The 22,437-nt window shown below is 34.4% G+C and overlaps 3 non-coding genes across 3 annotated transcripts; all 3 read right to left on the bottom strand.

The window, feature by feature from the left end:
- Window positions 1-8,894: 8,894 nt before the first annotated feature.
- On the bottom strand, window positions 8,895-9,013 carry LOC149417973 (5S ribosomal RNA). Its single transcript, XR_016303202.1, has one exon. It is a non-coding gene; the product is annotated as a 5S ribosomal RNA (ribosomal RNA).
- Window positions 9,014-9,336: 323 nt separating this feature from the next.
- Window positions 9,337-9,455, bottom strand: LOC149417972 (5S ribosomal RNA). The gene has a single exon (XR_016303200.1). It is a non-coding gene; the product is annotated as a 5S ribosomal RNA (ribosomal RNA).
- Window positions 9,456-9,777: 322 nt separating this feature from the next.
- Window positions 9,778-9,896, bottom strand: LOC149417971 (5S ribosomal RNA). Its single transcript, XR_016303199.1, has one exon. It is a non-coding gene; the product is annotated as a 5S ribosomal RNA (ribosomal RNA).
- Between the last annotated feature and the right edge of the window lie 12,541 nt (window positions 9,897-22,437).

Below are 22,437 nucleotides of genomic sequence, written 5' to 3'. Positions count from 1 at the left end.
AAACCCCGAACGCCGTCCTTTATATGGTATTATTTGCAAAGAATAGTATGCATTGGTATGTACCCACGCTTTCGACTGTTCAACAGAATATGCGACAAAGCAGTTAAATTTTGGATCGCAATCGAAAACGAACTGCTACGAACATAGGCACAAGTCGGTCTGCAAGTTAAGCGCGCTTAATAAGTAGGTACCTTTTGAATGAGATACTATAACCGAACAGAGTTTCGTATTGTGATTAGCCATGTCGGAAATCTCGTTGGTTGTTCGGCGCTCGGGAGCACATATTAGCTGGCCGCCACTGGTCGCAATACCGATCGCGTTCATTTCGAATCTAAGCTTTAAATCAGGAATATTCCCCAATCATTTAAAACATTCAGTAGTTATATTGCTTCACAAAAATGGTGACAAATCGCATGTACATAATTACCGGCCAGTTTCTTTGCTAAATTCGGTCTCGAAAATTATTGAAAAAATTGTAAAAAATCGCATTAGCACATATCTGGAAGATAATAAAATTCTTTCTAATAGACAATACGGCTTCCGACCAGGTTTAAGCACAGAAAACGCTATCGCTAACCTGACAAAAATCATCTCTAATAATATCGATGGAGGAATTAAATGTACTGCACTATTCCTGGATCTTGCCAAAGCGTTCGACACTATATCACATAAAATTCTGTTGAAAAAACTACAGTGCGTTGGAATACAGGGTCAACTATTAAAGTGGATGGTTAGTTATTTAGAAAACAGAAGCCAAAGAGTGAACATTAATGATACTCTAAGCGATTCAGCAAATATTAAATTTGGTGTACCTCAGGGAAGTACTCTAGGGCCAATTTTGTTTAATATATATATTAATGAGCTATGTAACAGTTCCCTTGCCGACCACATTATTACCTTTGCAGACGATACGGTCTTGTTATTTGAAGGTAAAAACTGGAATGAAGTTCACAGTAAAGCAGAAGCTGGTATAAACAGTGTTAAACAATGGCTTGATAATAATCTACTCACACTCAACACGGAGAAAACAAAATTCATCCGCTTCAGTGCAACTCAAGCGGGACAACCGAAAGAAACACAAAACATTATTATACACCACTGCAATAACCTAACTACTTGTAATTGTAACACCCTAGAATGCGTAGATAGTATAAAATATCTAGGAATTATGATAGACAAATTTTTGAGATGGGACCTACATATAGACTCAATTTCCACAAAAGTCAGAAAACTTACTCATCTTTTCCTGGACATTAGAAATATTCTCTGCATAAAAGATCTTAAATGTTTATATTATGCTCTGTGTAACTCATTACTTGAATATGCATCTTTGGGATGGGGCGGATGTACCAAAACAATACTGGATCCCTTAGCAAAAGCACAGAAATCACTGCTAAGGGTCATCCTAAAAAAACCATTTAGGTACCCCAGTGATGTATTATTCAAAGAGATACGAGTTCTTGATGTCAGGCAACTATACATAAAAAAAATTATATTACACACTCAAAAACAACGTCACCACTACCCTTCCATTGATCATTATCACGACACTAGACATTCAAGGAGGAATCCAGTTGTTCCACCTACTACTATGACATCCTTTGCCCAAAGACAATTCTATTACCTTGGTCCAAAATTATTCAACCTCTTACCCGATTTATGGAAATCGAAAAGCATAAGCATTCTGCGTAAATTAGTTTATTATTGGCTTCTAGACTTGGGAAGAGTCGAAAGCGAACTTATGATGACCAACAGATAAACAAAAATGTTCTGTACTCACATTTATTCATTGTTATTGGCAGTTAAATAAAAAATTCCTACCATGCATCTGATTTATACAATGCGATTGATAATTTTTGTGATTGATAATGTTTATACAATATGTTTTCATGTACCTTGTTTATATGTTTCTTGATTATGTATATTATATTATATGTACCTTGATTATGTAAATTAATACACAGCACAGTAACAGCGATCAAATTAAGAAACCCACCTAATATTTTTCTTATATTGTAACTATAAATTGAATTAATCCAATATGTTATCATGTACCCTGATACAGTGTTCCTTAATTGCATATTATTACATGTACCTTGATAAAATTTATCAGGTGTTTTCATAAAAAAAACTAATATTCGGGTGTACAAATATGTCTGAAAAAGTTTTTGTTTTGATTACTTTGATAAATATATATGTATATAGACTATATTACTAGCGTAACTATTAATGTAAAGTATGGAAATATAATTCATAACAGCAGCGTGTACAAATGTTAACTAAACCAGGCAATTTGGCTGTCCTAAAACGGGAAAATTTCCTAGTTGGACAGCCAAAGCTTCCTTAATATGTATGTAATTATTTGTATCTAATAAATAAATAAATAAATAAATAAATAAAGATTATGAAAATGTTATAAAATAACACATTGCTTCAATTATGAAGAATGTTATAAAATAACGTATTGCTTCGATTGAGACGAATGTTATAAAAGAACGCATCGTTTCGGTTATGAAGCATGTTATAAAATAATGCATTGTTTCGATTATGACGAATGTTATAAAATAACGTTTTGCTTCGATTATGAAGAATATTATAAAATAACGCATTGTTTCGATTATGAAGAACGTTGTAAATAAAATATTGCTTCAATTATGAATATGATCATGAAGAAAATTTAAAAAAAAAAGTTAATTAACTATATATTTACATAAAGGTTTTTAGGAAAATGTACGCGTTTTCCTATTTGGATTCTCACTGCTTTTGATATTGGTGATATTTTAATGATCACGATTTTTCAATTATCATCTTATTTTGAAAATTATTATGTTTTTATTTAGAGGATGTTTCAATTGTTATGATTTTTATCACAATTAGCATGAAATACAAATAAAACCACCAAACCGCAAAAACTGCCCTTTTTTGTTCAATGCATTACATCCTTTGACCCTAATTATGTAAATATATGATGTGTGTATATTATGAGCAAGTAAAAAATAAGAATATGTACAATGCGGAAGTAGAACCATACAAATATACGTTACAAATCTATGATAAACTAATTGTTTGTATTTGGCGTAACTACATAAAGGTTTGCCGTAGGACCTATATCGTTGAATAAACAAGTCACCCTCAGACCATATTTCATAACCACATTCAAAGGGTGTAGATTTTTCATTGTGTCAGCCCGATGACCAAACGGATATTACATGCTAACAAATACGGGTACTATCACGGGACCAAAAATGGAATGGTTTATCAATCGAAATGTTATATTTCGTATAATTATAGCAACATTGACAGTAGGTAATGCTTCAATCTATTGCTCTGAAGTGGATTTTTGTCACGTTAAAATATGGTACCTTTTCTCAGTGGCGGCTCGTGACTTTTGAGAGTATTTATTTTAATATTAGCATTCTATTACTTCCAAAAGTCACGAGCCACTACTACCTTTACTAGGTAATATGCAGAGAATATGGGTTATTTAGTATAAAGCAGAAAACACCCTCGAAAATGGCATAAAGTTCCCACAACTTTTTTTGTCAAAAGTAATTATTAAATTAAATTTTTTTCTAATCCATACAGCACACCACTACACAAGTAAGGGTCTATTTATCTGATTTTATTGTACCTATCTTGAAAACAGAGCTTGGCACCTTAAAATAGTGTTCTTTAAATATTATTTAAAAACAGGGCCCAAGGCTCCAGTGGAATGTTCAACCTTCACCAAAAACCATTTTTCAATGACCCATCGGAACCTTTATGGATACTGATTCATATCATTTCATTTCACAGATGGTGAACGGTTTTTCAACCCCGCCCGGCCTACACAAATATTTCAGGGTAGCTTTTTATATCACCTCCAATGTGACTCTCCAAAACTTTTCGTATATATCGGAAAGGAAGATTTATGGGTAGGACAAGTGATATTTTTTTCAACGGAAATGGAATATTTTTTCCAGATTTAAATTCAAATAAAAAAGGTTGTAAATTATTGTCTTCAATAAATGTACGGAAAATTGTGTAATATATATTGTGTTTTTCATTATTTAAAAAAAAATAATAGCATGTGAGATCAAAGTCATATACTACATATTTATTATTATGATTCTTTCACTTGTAGATTTCGCACACACATACCTGGACGGATTACGAACCTCGTGCTGGCACTGTTGGTGGACGCAGTGGACTCTTTCGCTGCAGCAGCTGGTCCAGTTTCTTCACCACTTTCTTTCTTCAGAGGGCGAAACAGCTGTCACGCGTAAAAATAATTACACAACAGAACTTGTTTAAAAATAAACTGTTTTTATAAACCCAATAACGTAAGAATTTTATTTACTTAGTCCTGGCATATTTTTCTCGGGCATCCCCAACTACTTCCATTTCATACATTCTCCATACACGTCTTTCTTCGTTCATCGCGTTTTAACAAAAATGATTATTTGATTCGTGTCTTCCTCGAGCGTTCCCGACTTTTTCTATCATTCGATTTGTGTAATATTATAAAATCCTCATTGTTAGTGTTAAAAATTGCATTATACGACATTAATTCAACTCTTTATCTCATTCCAGTGCAGATATAATGCGTTAAGTATTTCTTGAGCGTCCTCAACTTCTTCTACTATTCAAATGGCTCTCTAAATACCCCTAACACTAATAAGAAGAAAGTAGTTTTGATTCTATAGGTCACACACATACGAAAATTGCCTTTTATTTAGATAGAAGATAATTATTTTTACAAAAATACCTAAACAACTTCATTCTTCCACCCCTAGTTGTATATATTTTTAAATGCTTATTTGTCTATTAATTTTCACATGTCTTTATTCTATCGTTATGACGGTGTCCCTTTGGTTCTGAAACGCGTTGATGATTTTTATTAAAAATGTGTTTAAAACCAATTATTTTCATGCGCATAGCAGAACTCTTAACCTTTAGAAGAAAAGCTGTCAAAAGAGATGTGTTTTAGCTTAGGAAAAGCACAAATTTCTTCAGTTCGCTTTCAATGGAACTTTGAAACTTCTATTTATTTATAATATTTATTAAGTTCCTACTCGGGCTATTAAGTATGTAAATAAGACCTTTCCCACACCACCGCAAGGAGTTTATTAAATCCATCTACATTCTACTCGGGTTGAACCTTTTTGTGATGGCGGCATGTAAAGCAAAAACCCGACACCCGCCAAAATCATTTCAGCGGTCAAGTTTCACTGAACCCTAAGCAATTGAGCCACAATATTTATGATTGATAGGCTTTTGATGTTATTGATTAGAAAGTACCAATATTTATGATTGATAGGCTTTTGATGTTATTGATTAGAATGTACCAATATTTATGATTGATAGGCTTTTGATGTTATTGATTAGAATGTACCAATATTTATGACTAGCAGTTAAAAACCCGCTCTGCGGGTTTTTTTCTGCTAGGCCCTGCGGGCGGCTCTTAGTTGGGCTTCGCCCATTTTAAGTGATATTAACAACAGTTACATTTAATAGATAGATATTAGAACATTCACAGAGAGAGAGTGAGTATATATATTGTTAAAACACCGAACAGGAAGGAGTTAATTAATAATAACATGCTAAATTTACGCATAATAAGAACGACATTTTTTTGAGTAAATGAAATTTTACGTATTTATGATGGATTATTTCAAATGAAACACTATTATTGACTACATGTCTACAACTGATATTAACTGTTATCGTACCTAATATAATTAGCTCATAGGAGACTTGCAGTGCTTGAATATGTGTTACAACCGTCAATGTCTATAAGTTGAATCAATATCGTTTAGTTTGTCACAATTAAAGGTAGTTTTAACAAAGTTGACTTAAATAATAGATTATTACATATCGATTAATTGTACCCGTGTTTATGAATAAAAGGAGGGTAATTGTGCGATGACATTAGCAGTCGGTTTAATTAAAAGGTGTTAATTTTACTCCAACTGGTGGTAATTCTTTACCTACAACTGTTACTGTATCTAATAAAGTTTAAAGCTAGATTATATATACACCTTCATCAGGAGAGTAAAAATCTATATATAAAGGTAGATTATTACAATATAGCGCCCCTGAGGTGATATCTCACAAAAGCGGCGCTATGCAAATTGTCCAATAAATAAATAAATATAATGTTTACATTTTATTTTGTATACACCGAAGTCAAAAATTAAATATAGATTGCAATTGGGAAAGAAGAAGTGGAAGGAGGGGGGAGGGGTAAGAGTAGGCTGGGTTTATAATAATTAGGAATTACAATATCGTTAGACGGAAAAGACCAGTTGAGTGGGAAAATATTTAAAAGAGAGTTTATAAAAAAATTCTTGTTAATTATATCTGCTTTTATATTTATATGTTTCCTCATTTCTAAAATTTCAAAATTATTTATAGTGAAGTATTTTAAGACCTGAAAAAAACAAATAGCATATAACCATAAAACAATATATTCATACGACAAATAGTTTTTAATAACGGTTATTCTAATAAATTGATAGTTGAAATACCTAATAAATAAAAAAAAATTAAACACATTCTCTTCAAACCGTCTTTCTAAAGATAGAAATAAACAATGGCGTAGAATTCTGTTTGTGGATAACGATACTTCTAAAATTATATATATATATAAACAAACCTGGTACCATTCAACTGGCGTTTTACACTAATAACAATGAAGAAATATATTCTTAATAATAAAGATAGCAAAATTCAAACAAAAAAATCAGGAGTTTAAAAACTCAATTGAGATGATTGTAATTTCTTTTACAAAGGTAGAACCAATAGAAACTTTGAAGTCAGAACTAAAGAATATCGGAGGGCTATAAATGGAAATAGTGAATCTGAGTTTGCAAATAATCTTTTGAATAATGATCACACTTTCGATAAAAATTCAGGTCTTAAAATACTTCACTCAGGATATAAAACATCGTAAATAAATAATTTTGAAATTTTAGAAATTAGAAAACATGCCAATATAAAATCAGATATAATTAATAAGAAAAAAAAAATTATAATGATAAATGCCATTACAAAGTGATAAGCTTCCAGAAGAAATCTTCTTATAAAACGCTTGTTAATGGTAAGTAGTCAAGTATTGTGAGCTGCATATTTAAATATTCGCGCCAGGCATTTGGTTCGTTTTTAAACCGCCAGAGGTGCGCTCTGTCGGCCATCTTGAAGAAACGCGTGAATTTTTATAAACGTCAAACATAATCACGTAACTGTGGAGAATTTTCATTGAAATGTAATTAATCCAATGGATTATGAACTTTCTAAAACATATTTTCTTCGATATTATCCAAAAATTATATGAGCAGAAACGATGCTTTTGAAGAAATCTCGTATTATTATGAGGCGATCCTATTTTAGTATGGAATCGTGTCTTAATATTCAAGTTACCCGAAACAGACAATTTTAATTTGACCAATCAGAGGGCCTACATCGTCCAGACGCTGGGACAATAATACTATCAGATTGATAGGCTTTTGATGTTATTGATTAGAATGTACCAATATTTATGATTGATAGGCTTTTGATGTTATTGATTAGTGATTAATGTACCAATAGAAAAAAAAAACATTTTTTTAATAATATAGTATCCTGGGTAACTTCGATGAGTGATTCTACATGAAAGGAGAAATTCATATTGGGAGGCGGGTTTACGTACCGCCGACACATTAACTATTTTTGGATAACCATCACCTCTGCCATGGATCACCCCAAGTGATTCGCTACGTTTGGCGATTTAGCAGGGGTGTCCAGGTTTATCGGGTGAGGTGTGTTCAGGATGGGCCTGCCAAACAGTTCGTGGCGTGCCAGATCGGGAGAGGCTGATTTCCGGAGACCCATTGACCTCTCTAACTGGTCTCTCGAACCATCACTCGTAGACACAGTGATCCCTACCCAGTACCCAACCCTCATACCCTTTACCTTCCCAAAACTTCCTTTCCTTCGTATCCTTATAAAAGACCGCCCAATTCGCATCCCGTCAGATGGCGTAGGTTCTGAGGGAAATTATTTTCCTTAGACCTACTGTGTGAAGTTAAATTAAAAAAAAATAAAAACAACTTAAAAGGTATATAAAATTTTTGAACTGCTTTGAGTGAAAAACAGACAAGTTTTTATCCCATTCTCATTGAAAGAAAAAAACTTCGAAAATAATGTTACAATTAAAATCCACTCTTCCGAGTGTGAAAATAAAAAATAATGTAATCATATGAAATGTTAACCCATAACGGGCAAAAATAGTATTAAGTATCTAGGTGTTATAGTTGACAGTCAATTAAAATGGAACGAGCAAATCAAAAATACTATAACCAGAGTAAGAAAACTAATACATTTTCATTAAATTAAGAACCAGTGTATCATTCAGGATGATTAAAATAATATTTTTTCTCTTGCCCAATCCACATTACAATATGGTATAATCGGTTAGGGAGGGACTTTCAAACATAACCTTTCGTCTTTAGAAAAGGTTCAAAGGTTAATTGAAGTGAAACTTCTTTACCCGCGTCATGCAATTTCGAGTACCGGAGTAAAACCAACTCATGACCGAAACGAAAATGCGGGACCGATTAAAGTTCATTTGATCTAGTCAAAGTTTTGAAGTAAAATATAAATGCTTCTTAGCTCATCTCGACAACTGGCGTTGGTGGTGTAATGGTCAGCGTAGTTGCTTTCCAAGCAGTTGATCCGAGTTCGATTCTCGGCCATCGCACATTATTTTTTTGTTTTTAACGCCTTTTTTTTTTTCAATGGTTGACCATAATATCAATCCACTAAGTAATATTTTAGGCCTGTAGCATACTTGAAAAGTTAAAGAATGATATAAAATTTTTTATGATGTTAACGATAAAAAAATAAAAAAAAACATAAAATTACCATAAAAAATGGGCCAACGGCACGCGGTGTTCCCAAGCGGTCACCCATCCAAGTACTGACCGCGCCCAATGTTGCTTAACTTCGGTGATCGGACGAGAACCGGTGTGTTCAACATGGTATGGTCGTTGGCAAACGCTAAACAATATTAATTTCTATTCTACCTGCCAATAAATATATGAAAATTAGTATAAAAAAGCCCTAATAATACTGAAAACATTAGCAAGGTGTGTGCGACGTTGATAAAAATAATCATTACATACGCGCTTGAAAAAGATCGTAATTACATCCATAACTTTGCAGGAATTTTTTTTTTCAATGGTTGACCATAATATCAATCCACTAAGTAATATTTTAGGCCTGTAGCATACTTGAAAAGTTAAAGAATTTTATGATATTATTAATGATAGTAACGATAAAAAAATAAAAAAAAACATGAAATTACCATAAAAAATGGGCCAACGGCACGCGGTGTTCCCAAGCGGTCACCCATCCAAGTACTGACCGCGCCCAATGTTGCTTAACTTCGGTGATCGGACGAGAACCGGTGTGTTCAACATGGTATGGTCGTTGGCAAACGCTAAACAATATTAATTTCTATTCTACCTGCCAATAAATATATGAAAATTAGTATAAAAAAGCCCTAATAATACTGAAAACATTAGCAAGGTGTGTGCGACGTTGATAAAAATAATCATTACATACGCGCTTGAAAAAGATCGTAATTACATCCATAACTTTGCAGGAATTTTTTTTTTCAATGGTTGACCATAATATCAATCCACTAAGTAATATTTTAGGCCTGTAGCATACTTGAAAAGTTAAAGAATTTTATGATATTATTAATTATAGTAATGATAAAAAAATAAAAAAAACATGAAATTAAAATAAAAAATAGGCCAACGGCACGCGGTGTTCCCAAGCGGTCACCCATCCAAGTACTGACCGCGCCCAATGTTGCTTAACTTCGGTGATCGGACGAGAACCGGTGTGTTCAACATGGTATGGTCGTTGGCAAACGCTAAACAATATTAATTTCTACTCTACCTGCCAATAAATATATGAAAATTAGTATAAAAAAGCCCTAATAATACTGAAAACATTAGCAAGGTGTAAATATTATATACCTAGTTTAACTCACTCTCCTAACTCATCTTCGCTGTCTACAGGCAGAGCGCACGACTGTGGTCGTGAAGAACCGAGGTTCGATCCCCGCTTTAACTAATTTTTTTTTTCTTTTTTTATAACTTTTAATTTTTTTTATCACATGCTACTTATAAATATGTCAATAGACAGAAAAAAAGAGAGAATGAAATGAAAAGAGAGAGAGAGAAGAATACTAGAAGTTTCACTTCTGTCTTGCGTAGGCTTGACACACCCATTTTTTTGAAAGTAATCCTAAGAAAACCATCTTATCTCTTTTAGGGTTCTTAGCTAAAACAAAATTTTCAAAAAGAATGCACTGTAACAAATTCATAAAGACTATTTCAATTCAACAATTAAATCACGTGGTAACATAGAAATCCCTAAATGTAAAACTAGTGCTTGTCAACAGCATTATATTTATCAAGGTATAACAATTTTTAATGGCCTTCCCGATAAAATCAAAATAAAATAAAAATTATAAAACTTTCAAATCACAAATCAAACAATTTTTAGATAAACCCAACACTAATCACAAGGTTTAATTTCATTTGAAACATTTTTGACATAATTGATTATTAGATCATTTATAATTTTATAGATGGAATCGTATTATGAATGTAAGGATAATTAATCAATGATTAATTAAAAAAATAGAAACAAAATGTAATATTAAAAAAAAACGCTAAAATTATTTTATGAGCTTCCAAATATGCGTTTATTGTTGTTGCATTTTATTAAGTTATCCATTTAATACAATATTTCCAACTCCATCTTTGAAAAATTTACAACCAGTTCTGTACCTACCTTCTATTATTTCTTACCTAATGAGTACATTTTTATTTTTATATCTTATTTTTTTAAGTTTAACAACTATTTTATTATTTCAGTTATATTTTTTAAAGTTTGTAATTATCTTTTTTATATTCCTAATTATATTGTGTTATCAAATAAATCTTCTAGTTTTATAACTATTTGTTAATTTTTAACTAAATCAAGTAATGAAATTTTTCATCTTATAAACCATAATGACGCCACTCCCCAATTCAAACACGAGAAATAATTTCTCAATTGAGTTGGGGAGTTTCGTTAAAAAACATTAATTTTTTCGCGATCCGCCCTGAATTATCTACTTTTGTAATGTAATGTGTTTATATATTTAATAAAAAAATAGTGTAAAGGTTAATCAAATTTGAAGTTTCAAATGAACGGAATGAACTGTCAATTTCACTGGAATTTTTTTTTCTGACGAATAAAAAGTTTTAAATAAGATGTATGCAAGCAATGCATCCATTCACGTGTTAGAATCGACATTCACTGCGATACTTGATAACCGTGTCGTTTGAATGGAGGCTATCATTTTACATGTTTTTGGTTCTTTCACTGATTCGCTCACGACCATCGCCCCTACAAGATGACCCATACAAAACAATCATCTGGCAATTTCTACACCCCCGCTGCACCGCCCCCGTGCCCCTACGCCCTAGGAAGGACGAAATCGAAATGAAGCCGCGTCTTTTGTCTTCTGCCAATATGAACTATTACAAACAATTATGCAGTGATTAGTGTATTGTTATAGTGATTATAATACTTTTTGTTTTAGAATTAAGTTTTTTCATTTGGACATCTGGAATAGTTTTGATGGCGTTAGGATTAAGTTAAATATTATATTAATTTGTATGTTAGTGATTTATACCTAAGTATCAGTATGTTAGACTAGATAAGCAGTTCGTAGAAGGGAATGGCCGACACAGTTGTCGATGAGGCTCGCTATCCATCACATCGCCAACCTTTCGGTGGCGCAAAGAGGAGGAAGGAACTCGAACAATGTCGAATTGGTACGTGGAATATTAGAGGAGGTATGGAAAGAAAGATGAATGAATTGTGTGACACGATGGTTAGCAAATACTTGGACATACTTTGTGTAACAGAGAGTATGAAAAAAGGGAGCGGTACAATGCAGCATAATGATAGGCTCGTCATTTGGTCTGGGAGACCAGATACAGAGAGGGCTTGTCAAGGTGTTGCAGCGCTACTGTCTCCCAGAATGATTGAATGTATGTTGCAGTATGAATGTGTAAGTCCGAGAATAATGTGGATTAGGTTCAAAATCGGTTTGACAAGGGTGTTTCTTGTTGTTTGTTATGCCCCTGTCAATTCTGAGAGTGACGAAGAGAAAGATGATTTTTGGACTGGTGTGAATGATGTGATGAGACTGAAAAATATTAATGAAAGGATTATAATGGCAGGCGATTTGAATGGGTGGGTAGGAATTAGACGTGACGGATTTGAATCGGCCTTAGGTATGTTTGGGGATAAAAGAACGAATGACAACGGGAACAGAATACTTGAAGTATGTTTAGAGTGGAACCTGTTTGTGTCCAATACTTTTTTCGATCATAAAGGTATCCACCAATATACGTGGGAAAGAGGAAATGAGAGGTCAATTATCGATTTTGTAGTAATTGACTCTAGGTTGAGAGCCGTTACCGAGGACACGAGAGTTTTCAGAGGGGCAGAGGTTGAAACTGACCACTTTCTGGTGGTGTCGAGAGTAAACCTCTTTTGCGGTTGGCGCTCTAAAGTGAAAACGGTACTAACTCCAACAAGAATCAAAATAGAAAAACTACAAAACGATAATGAGAGAAGTAAGTATGTGAATTGTGCAGAGATGAGATTGAATGAGAAAAAAATGGATGGTCTAAGCATAGACGAAACATGGAACCACATAAAAGTGAGTCTTTGTGAATCTGCTAGAGAGGTGTGTGGAATAAGTACGCAAGGTAGAAAGAAAGGTGATGCATGGTGGGATGATGATATTAAAGCACTGGTCTCAGAGAAGAAGAAAGCATGGTTATGTCTGATTGCGGCTGGCAGTGCTTCCAGCGAAGAGAAGGATCGAGCGAAAGAAGTATATAAGGAATGTAAGAAAAAAGTAAGAGTTGGAGTGAAAGAACGAAAGAACGAAAGAAACGCCTGGAAGAGGAAGAAGGAATGAAAATGACAAACCATTTCCAAGAAAACATTAAGTTGTTTTGGAAGGAAGTCAAAAGGTCCCGGTGTGGCCCTGAAACCGGAAGCATGAAAGTAATAAAATCGAAAGATGGAAAAATGTTGACGAATGAGGAAAAAATAAAAGAGAGATGGATGAAGTATTTCGAGGAAGTCTTTGAAAGCGAAGTGAGTGACAGTGATTCTAGCGGCGAATCAGATATGAACGATGATGGACTGAATGTTACCGAAATTAGCATGGATGAGATAGAAAGATCAATTAAGTGTATGAAGAATGGTAAGGCTGTCGGTTTCGACAATATTGCTGCTGAATATTTTAAAGGAGGTAGCCGTATAATTCTCACATGGTTGTGCAATCTTTTTAACCAATGTTTAAAGGAAGGTTACACGCCTTTAGATTGGAGAAGGGCAGTGATCATGCCATTATACAAAGGTAAAGGGTCACGTATGGAATGTGGGAATCATAGGGCTATTAGCCTGCTAAGTTCAGTTGGCAAGCTGTATGGTAGAATTTTGATTGAAAGGATAAGAAAGGAAACAAAGGATAAAATATGGGATGTGGAAGGTGCTTTTATGAGTGGAAGGGGGTGCATGGACCAGATCTTCTCATTGCGTGTGCTCACCGAGAAGTTTCTGGCAAAAAACCAGAAACTTTTCTGTGCCTTTGTAGATCTACAAAAAGCATACGACCGAGTCGACAGGAAAAAGCTATGGAAGGTGTTGTCCAAGTATGGAGTGAATGCGAATCTGACTCAGGCAATTGCGTCTCTATATGAGGGAAGCGTTGCATGTGTTAGGGTGAACGGTGGTTTTACGGGGTGGTTTGATATCACAAAAGGTATTAAACAAGGCTGCGTAATGTCACCGTGGTTATTCAATCTATACATGGATAATTGTATGCAAGAATTGAAAGATGTAGGATTGGGCGCGAATTTGAGTAATCTGAAAGTATATTGCCTGTTGTATGCTGATGATGCGGTGCTGATTGCTAATAGTATGGATGATCTGCAGTCTCTCGTGTCTAGGATGAACGAAGTATGCGTGAAGAGTGAGTTAATGATGAATGTAAGTAAGTCTAAAGTAATGGTGTTTGAAAGAGAAAGTACGAAAACAGTGTGCAATATAGTTGTGAATGAGGAATACTTGGAGCAGGTGGATGAATTTGTGTATTTAGGAAGCATGTTTACGAGAGATGGAAAGGCTGACAGAGATATTGAAAGAAGAGTAAATGCAGGTAACTCCATTAATGGAGGACTGAACGCAGTTGGCGCTAACAAAAAATTGTCCAAAGAAGCGAAGTTAGCAGTCCACAATGGAGTGCTGGTACCTACCCTGATGTATGGAAGTGAGGCATGGAACTGGCAAAGAAAGGATGAAAGTTGATTGAATGCTGTTGAAATGAGATCCCTGAGGCGTATGTGTGGTAAAACCATGTATGATCGTGTGAGGAATGTGGATATCCGCAAAGAGTGCAAGGCTGATGTAAGCGTAATGAGTAAGATCAAGAAAGGGACGCTTAGATGGTTTGGGCATGTAGAGCGAATGAGCGAAGAAAGGAGTGTAAGGAGAATATACGATGCAAATGTGAATGGTAGCAGAAGTCGGGGACGCCCGAGGAAGACATGGCACGACCAAGTGAATCAGATACTTGAGTCGGGCCATGTCAAGAGTCAGAACAATAGAAGAGTATGTATAAGACGATGTATGAATGTGAATGAGGCAAGGAGTGTGTGCCAAGACCGAGTTGTTTGGCGGTCCGTCCTCTCTGCCTACCCCTGCGGGGAAACGGCGTGATGGTTAGTTAGTTAGTTAGTTAGTTTACAAGGGGAAAAATGCTAGCTTTTAAACTTTTCCTATCCTTTGTCGTCTCTAGGATTGTACCTCTCCCTAAACCCATCCACTTTTATTTAAGCGAGATGAGTATAATTTATTTTTGATCTCTTCCAAACTTCAACGTGAATATTTCAAGAAAGAATTTCTCGATTTAATATGAGATAAAAGTTGCCGAACACTTTCATAGCCTTCGGGTGAAAAGTTAAAAGCAGTTTCCGAATTGGTGCAATGTGAAGAATTGGCATTCTCACTTCGAAATAGGAAGGTAAGAGATGGGAGGAATTGCAAACTGGATGCGGATGTAGTTCTTTCAGGCTCTCTTTTGTGATTATTTCCAGCAACACCGCCTGAAACTTTGCGTTACAGCCTGAGATTAGTTACCATTAGGCACTTTGAAGGAGTCCATAAGTGGAAGGTTACTTACAAAATAGCGAGACAAGGTTGGAGGAACCACAAAGCTTATAAAAAATTTACAGAATTTAAAAAAAAATCAGCATTCATTAAACATTTGTTTCATTGCATCTTTAATTGAGAAAAGTTTGCGTTACTAATTTTCTCAACTTTCTAAAGGAAGCTTCTTCCTAGAGATACTACTATTGGTGTCGCAAAAACTGCGACTCTACTGTATTAATTGGTCTTTGAAGGTACTGCTGGGATATGCCCTATGTGACGCACTCGAAGAACCATTCCCAGGACGCAAGAAATGGCAACTGCTATTTTATATGGTATAATTTAATATTCATCAATGTTTTAAGTATGGGATTCTGGAACATACGATAAGCATAGATTAGAGTAAAGACAACAAAGGACTTACCGTCGCACTTAAGGCAACAGATTCTGGATGCTTCACTCTAGTAATATGAATATAAATAATATGTTGAATGTAAAATTCACAAAATTGTATCCCGTGGTCCGCCCTGAGATATTATTTTACACTGATAACCAATGAGCATACTGTCGCTATTATAGTTAGTTTTAACATCGTATAACAATCATACCCGTCATGGTGACAACTTAGGATATATACATTGGGTAACTAGGATAATTACGGGATTTGATATTGAGATTTTCTATTTATTTATTGTTTTTGTGTTTAATTTGAAATTTGATTTTAATTAAATTAAATTTAAAAAAAAGAGTTATTCTATCTACCAAGTCTTTGCAAATCCATGCCTACCTTCTCTACATATATTTCACGAACAACTATTAAAATCATTTCATTCCTTAAATTCTTTCTTTAAATCAAAAAAAAAATGCTGCCCTCCTTGTTTAATACATAATATAGACTTGCGTTAATTTGGGTTTGTGGAAGCTACAAAAATTTATTTTAATCCGCTATTTATCATTTTAAATACTGTGGTTTATATGGCAAGCAGCACTTATTTATTGTACTTCAAAAGCTCTCTCTGTTGTCATAAAATTGAATTTTGTTCTTAAGCTATTGAGCTTTGCAATCGGAATTTTCTGAATTCCATATTTATCAACAATGAATAGATTTGTAGATGAAGCCAATAAGTAAAATGTAACAAGATCTGTTTACCCTACGGCTTAAAACATATTGTTCTTTAACATTTATTATTTTAACCGTAGGTCCATGTTTATTACTACCCCAAACAACTGAAATGTCTCAAATCCACCCCTTCGGTTATTCAGACGTTCAGCCGTACGGTCGTTGAAGGCGCAGCATATTGCCCGAGGAAGTAGAGAAGGGCGAAGGAGAGGGAGAGTGGTAAGCATAGTAGCTGGTAACAGGGTGAACAGACAACGAACAAACTTCCCCGCGAATAGAGATTCCGATTGTTCCGGATCGTTTGTGTGAACGGAATGGATAAAACTCTAAAGTTAAGACCAGTGGCGGTTTTCCCAAAATACCATTTGTGCAGTTCTCATAAGAGAGAAAAGTTGACAAACATGTATTTGATCTATACAAACATGTATTAAATTTCTTGCTAAAAAAATCACATATCCAAATAACACTGCTCAAGGAGCGAGAAATAAAAAAAATTGCTAAAAAAGTGTTAAAAAAATTTAAAAATAGAATTGCACCATTATTTAGTGATCTTTAAGAAAACTGACATTATTTTAATATACTTTTTTGTTATTTCTTATCTTTTCGTCTTAATTGCTTCATTAAGGGGGTATTTCACTATCTCTGATTATGTTCTGACTAAGCACTAATCCGCGATTAGTCATTTTTTCGTTTTCATTATATCTGAATAACGCTAACGCTCGGGTTAAAGTTCGATTTGACTAATCAGTGCTCGAACTTCATGTTAGGCGCTATTCCTCGAATCAAAGATGGCGTCAAAACATTCCGAGTTTGACAGCGGAGAAGTGAGTCGAATTTTGTTGAATGAATTTGAATGCTTGTATGATCCATCCTGAATTATTTGATTGTGTTCAAAATAAGAAACAATGTATTAATTCGACACGAATCTATCTAAAATGACCTGATAATCAACATAACATAACCAAAAAAATGCACACTTTGCGGTGTGCGGACTGTGACGCATGACAGCCGTGGCAGTAGATGGAGTAACTGCAAACATTTTGCGATGTTGCCAGACTATTTCGAGTGTTATCTATCCGGAAGCTCGAAACAATGGTGAAACGGTCGCCGTTGAATAACAAAGTTATTCTGATCTTTAAAGCCAGCCAACGGATTGCTAGTCAGATATTTAGCCCGACATAGTGAAATACCTCCTTAATTCTTCATTTTATTTTCGTTTCACTACATTGTGTCTATATAATATTATGATGTATAACTCGATTTAACTGCTACTAACCTAATAAACAATACTGCCGCCATGAGCGGAACCATAGTTTCCTCGTTGAGATTCTTAAATAAGATATTTGTTTTATAACCTATGACGGCAAGAAAAAAATATGCGAACACCTCAGCACACGTTCTCCGAGTGAGGTGTTCACAAAACTCTTAACCTATTTACATACAGATACTGATAATTAACATTTTCTGTAAAATATATGTACGAGAATAAAATAAGTTTAAAAAAAACAATTCAACAACTATATGACTTTCTCTTCTAAGACATAATAGTTCATACAAACTATGCTAGCAGGACTAGAGCGGTATGCATAGCGTAATAGTAAGACATGCAAAACCATTGAGCAATTACTTCATTACAAAGTGCGCAGCGACCAAAAGATTTGATAACATAAAAATTTACACAATTTAAATATTATATTTTCATAAAGATATCTAGGGGATTTTTGAGCATACATTACAATAGTGGCAATATTTTCTGATTTTGTGACGTTCTAAGGACTTTCTGGGTAATTTTAAATTCAACAGGAGGGATTTTTTCCCTTTTTAATCTCCGATTGAACTCTTATGATAAACACCATGAACCGCCACTGATTGAGACTGTCTTCTCGAAAACGGTTTACGGGCGCCACGAGTGAGTAATTGTATATTAGTTGAAAGTTGGGAATTTATATGTTGACGCCGCTTGAGGATTTGTGCATCTGTGCTCCTCGAAAAACAAATAATAAAACTCTTGCGGGATTTCAATTTTATCATTTTACAACTTTGTTGATCCCGAGTTCAGATTATAAAAATATTAAACGGAAAAAAAATTCAAATATAAGTTATTCCAATCGATTATTTTTTTTTTGAATTTTTTTTATGTTCTCCAATAGAAACCGTAATTTTTATCACGATCCCAATATTTAAACCCGTTTGGCGCCATGAAGCCTGAAAGAATGGCACTAAAGTTCGATCTTAAGCTTCGCATGTGTCCGTGAGAGTGATAATTTTTCCAGAAACGAAACTGAATGCAGATTTTGTAAATGATGGCGCTAAAGACTTCTTAATTTATTCCTATCAAGATCCCAAAATTTCAGCCCGTTTCGTGCCATATAGAGTGAAAAATTGCTTTTAGAGTTTGAATCTATGAATTGCATTAGTGAACATGAGAATGATGATATTTCCAGAAAAGCGAGTTTATGCTGATTTTGTAACTGATTTTGATTGAAACCGTGATTCTTATCACTATCCCAAAGAATCAGCCCGTTTGGCGCCATGCCTGAAAAAATTGGTTTTAGTTCGAACCCAAGTCTTGTATTAGTGCCCGAGAGAATAATGATTTTTCCAGAAATGCAAATTATTCAGATTTTGAAACTGATTTCGTTTGAGACCGTAATTCTTATCAAGATCCCAAGCCCGTTTCGCGCAATATAGATTAAAAAAATTGCTTTTAGAGTTCGAACCCAAGCCTTGCATTAGTGCCCGTAAGAATGATGATTTTTCCAAAAATACAGCTTTCTGCAGATTTTGAAAATGATTTTGTTTTAGAGCGTGATTCTTATAAGTTTCCGAAATTTCAGTCCGTTTGGCGCCATAGATCCTGAGAAATTGGCTTTAAATTTCGAAAACAAGCCCTACATTAGTGCCCGCAAGAATGCTGATTTTTCCAAAAATGCACCTTTTGGCAGATTTTATTACTGATTTCGTTTTAGACCATGATTCTTACCACGATTCCAAAATTTCAGTCCGGTTGCCGACAAAGATCCTCCATAGATCCTGAAAAATTGGCTTTTAAAGTTCAAACCCAAGTCTTACATTATAGTGCCCGTGATAATGATTTTTTGTCTAGAAATGCAAAATTATGCAGGTTTTGTTACTGATTTTGTTTGAGACTGTGGTTTTTGTCATGATCCTAAAATTTCAGCCCGATTGCCGACAAAGATCCTGAAAAGATGGTTTTCAAAGTTCGAAACCATGTCTAAAATTAGTGTCCGTAAGAATGCTGATTTTTCCAAAAATACACCTTTTGGCAGATTTTATTACTGATTTCGTTTTAGACCATGATTCTTACCACGATTCCAAAATTTCAGTCCGGTTGCCGCCAAAGATCTTCCATAGATCCTGAAAAATTGGCTTTAAAAGTTCAAACCCAAGTCTTACATTATAGTGCCCGTGATAATGATTTTTTGTCTAGAAATGCAACATTATGCAGGTTTTGTTACTGATTTTGTTTGAGACTGTGGTTTTTGTCATGATCCTAAAATTTCAGCCCGATTGCCGACAAAGATCCTGAAAAGATGGCTTTCAAAGTTCGAAACCAAGTCTAAAATTAGTGCCCGTAAGAATGCTGATTTTTCGAAAAATTCAAATTTCTACAGCTTTTGTTACCAATTTTACTACAGACCGTGAATCTTATCACGATTCCAAAACTTAAGCGCGATTGCCTCCATAGATCCTGAAAAATTGGCTTTGAAAATTCGAACCCAAGTCTTGCATAAGTGCCCGTGAAAATGATGATTTTTCTAGAAATACAACTGTATGCATGTTTTGAAACTGATTTTTTTTTGAGACCGTGATTCTTATCATGATCCTAAAATTTCAGCCCGATAGCCGCCATAGATCCTTAAAAAATGTCTTTTAAAGTTCAAACCCAAGTCTTACATTAGTGCCCGTGAGAATGATGATTTTTCCAGAAATGTAACCTTATAAAGATTTTGAAACTGATTTCGCTTAAGACCATGATTCTTTTAACAATTCCCGTAATTTCAGTCCTTATAACGCCATAGATCCTGAAAAAATGATTTACGAATTTCGAACCCATGTCTTACATTAGAGCCCGTGAGAATGATGATTTTTTAAAAATGACACTCTCTGCAGGTTTGGTAACTGATTTTACTTAAGACTGTGATTCTTATGACGGTTCTAAAATTTCAGCCCGATTGCGCCATAGATCCTGAAAAAATGGCTTTCAAATTTCGAACCCAAGTTTTAAATTAGTACCCGTAAGAATTCTGATTTTCCAAAAATGCAACTTTCTGCAGATTTTGTTATTGATTTTACTTAGGACCGTGATTCTTATGTCGATTAAAAAATTTCAGCCAGATTGCGGCCATTGATCCTGAAAAACTTGCTTTCACAGTTCGAACCCAAGTCTTAAATTAGTGCCCGTAAGAATGATGATATTTCCATATATATCATAGATTCCAAAAATGCAACTTTCTGAAGATTTTGTTACTGATTTTACTTAAGACCACGATTCTTATGACGATTCCAAAATTTTAGCCGATCGCCGCCATATATATTAAAAAAATTGTTTTCAAAGCTTGAACCCAAGTCTTATATTAGTGCCCGTAAGAATGATGATTTTTCCAAAAATGCAACTTTTTGCAGATTTTGTTACTGATTTCGCTTTAGACCATGATTCTTATAACGATTCCAAAATTTCAGTCAATTCCAGAGATTCCCGTAATTTCCATCCTTATAACGCAATAGATCCTGAAAAAATGGCTTTCAAATTTCGAACTCAAGTCTTACATGAGTGCCCATAAGAATGATGATTTTTCCAAAAATGCAACTTTTTGCAGATTTTGTTACTGATTTTACTTAAGACCGTGATTCTTATCACGATTCCAAAATTTAAGTCCTATTGCCGCCATAGATCCTGAAAAATTGGCTTTTAAAGTTCAAATCAGTTAAAGTTCAGTCTTGCATTAGTGCCCGTGAGAATGATGATTTTCCTAAAAATACAACTTTATGCTGGTTTTGAAACTGAGTTTGTTTGAGACCGTGATTTTTATTATGATCCTCAAATTTCAGCCCAATAGCCGCCGTAGATCCTAAAAAAATGGCTTTCAAAGTTCGAACGCAAGTCTTGCATGTGCCCGTAAGAATGCTGATTTTTTAAAAAATGCTTCTTTCTGCAGATTTTAAAACTGATTTCGTTTGAGACCGTGATTATTATAATTTTTCCGAAATTTCAGCCCGTTTTGCGGCATATAGCCAGAAAAAATGCTTTTATAGTCCAAACCTGCTTTGCATTAGTGCCCGCGAGAATGATGATTTTTCCAGAACCGTAACTTTATGCAGATTTTGAAACTGATTTAGTTTGAGACTGTGATTCTTATCACGATCCCACAATTTCAGCCCGTTTGTCGCTATGGAGTCAGATAAAATTGGTTTTAAAGTTCGAACCAAAGTCTTCCAGTAGTTCCCGTGAGATTGATATTTTTTTCAGAAATGCAAGTTTATGTTGATTCTGTTACTGATTTGAGACTATGATTTTTATCACGATCCCAAAATTTCATTCCGTTTGGCGTTATAGAGCCTTAAAAAATTGGTTTAAAATTTGAACCCAAGTCTTGTGTTCATGAGAATGATTCTTTTTTACCAAATCCTACAAAAAATTTTTTTTCTAGTACTTCCTCTCCGTCCTTTTCTTAAAAGGAGCCTCCACACAGAAAGCCCGAGTTTAGGGAAATTATTTTTCTCAGTGCCTACCAGAGTGCTAATAAAAATGTTATAAATTAAAATTCAAAATTATAAGCAAATACTCGCAAATCGGGACAGTAATCGCGTCGTAAATAAGAATTACAGCCGGTATAAACGCAGTCATAACAATTATTTCCCCATATAAAGCCAACGTGCATTAGGGGGAAATACAAGACACGGCAATGCATTTTCCAATTATTTATAAGCTACAGTGACGCCCTCGGCGTTGCGAGATACTAATCGACAAAGGCAAGTTGTTTCTTGGTTACGCAAAGCAAGGGGCTGTATAGTAAAAATGTGGAAAGAAGCCGAGT

Source organism: Hesperophylax consimilis, chromosome 14, assembly GCF_061612785.1.
Source record: "Hesperophylax consimilis isolate HC1 chromosome 14, BYU_Hcon_1.0, whole genome shotgun sequence".
NCBI classification, from domain to species: Eukaryota; Metazoa; Arthropoda; class Insecta; order Trichoptera; family Limnephilidae; genus Hesperophylax; species Hesperophylax consimilis.
The sequence above is the reverse complement of the archived record's forward strand: the minus strand, read 5'-3'. Positions and strand labels throughout refer to the sequence as shown.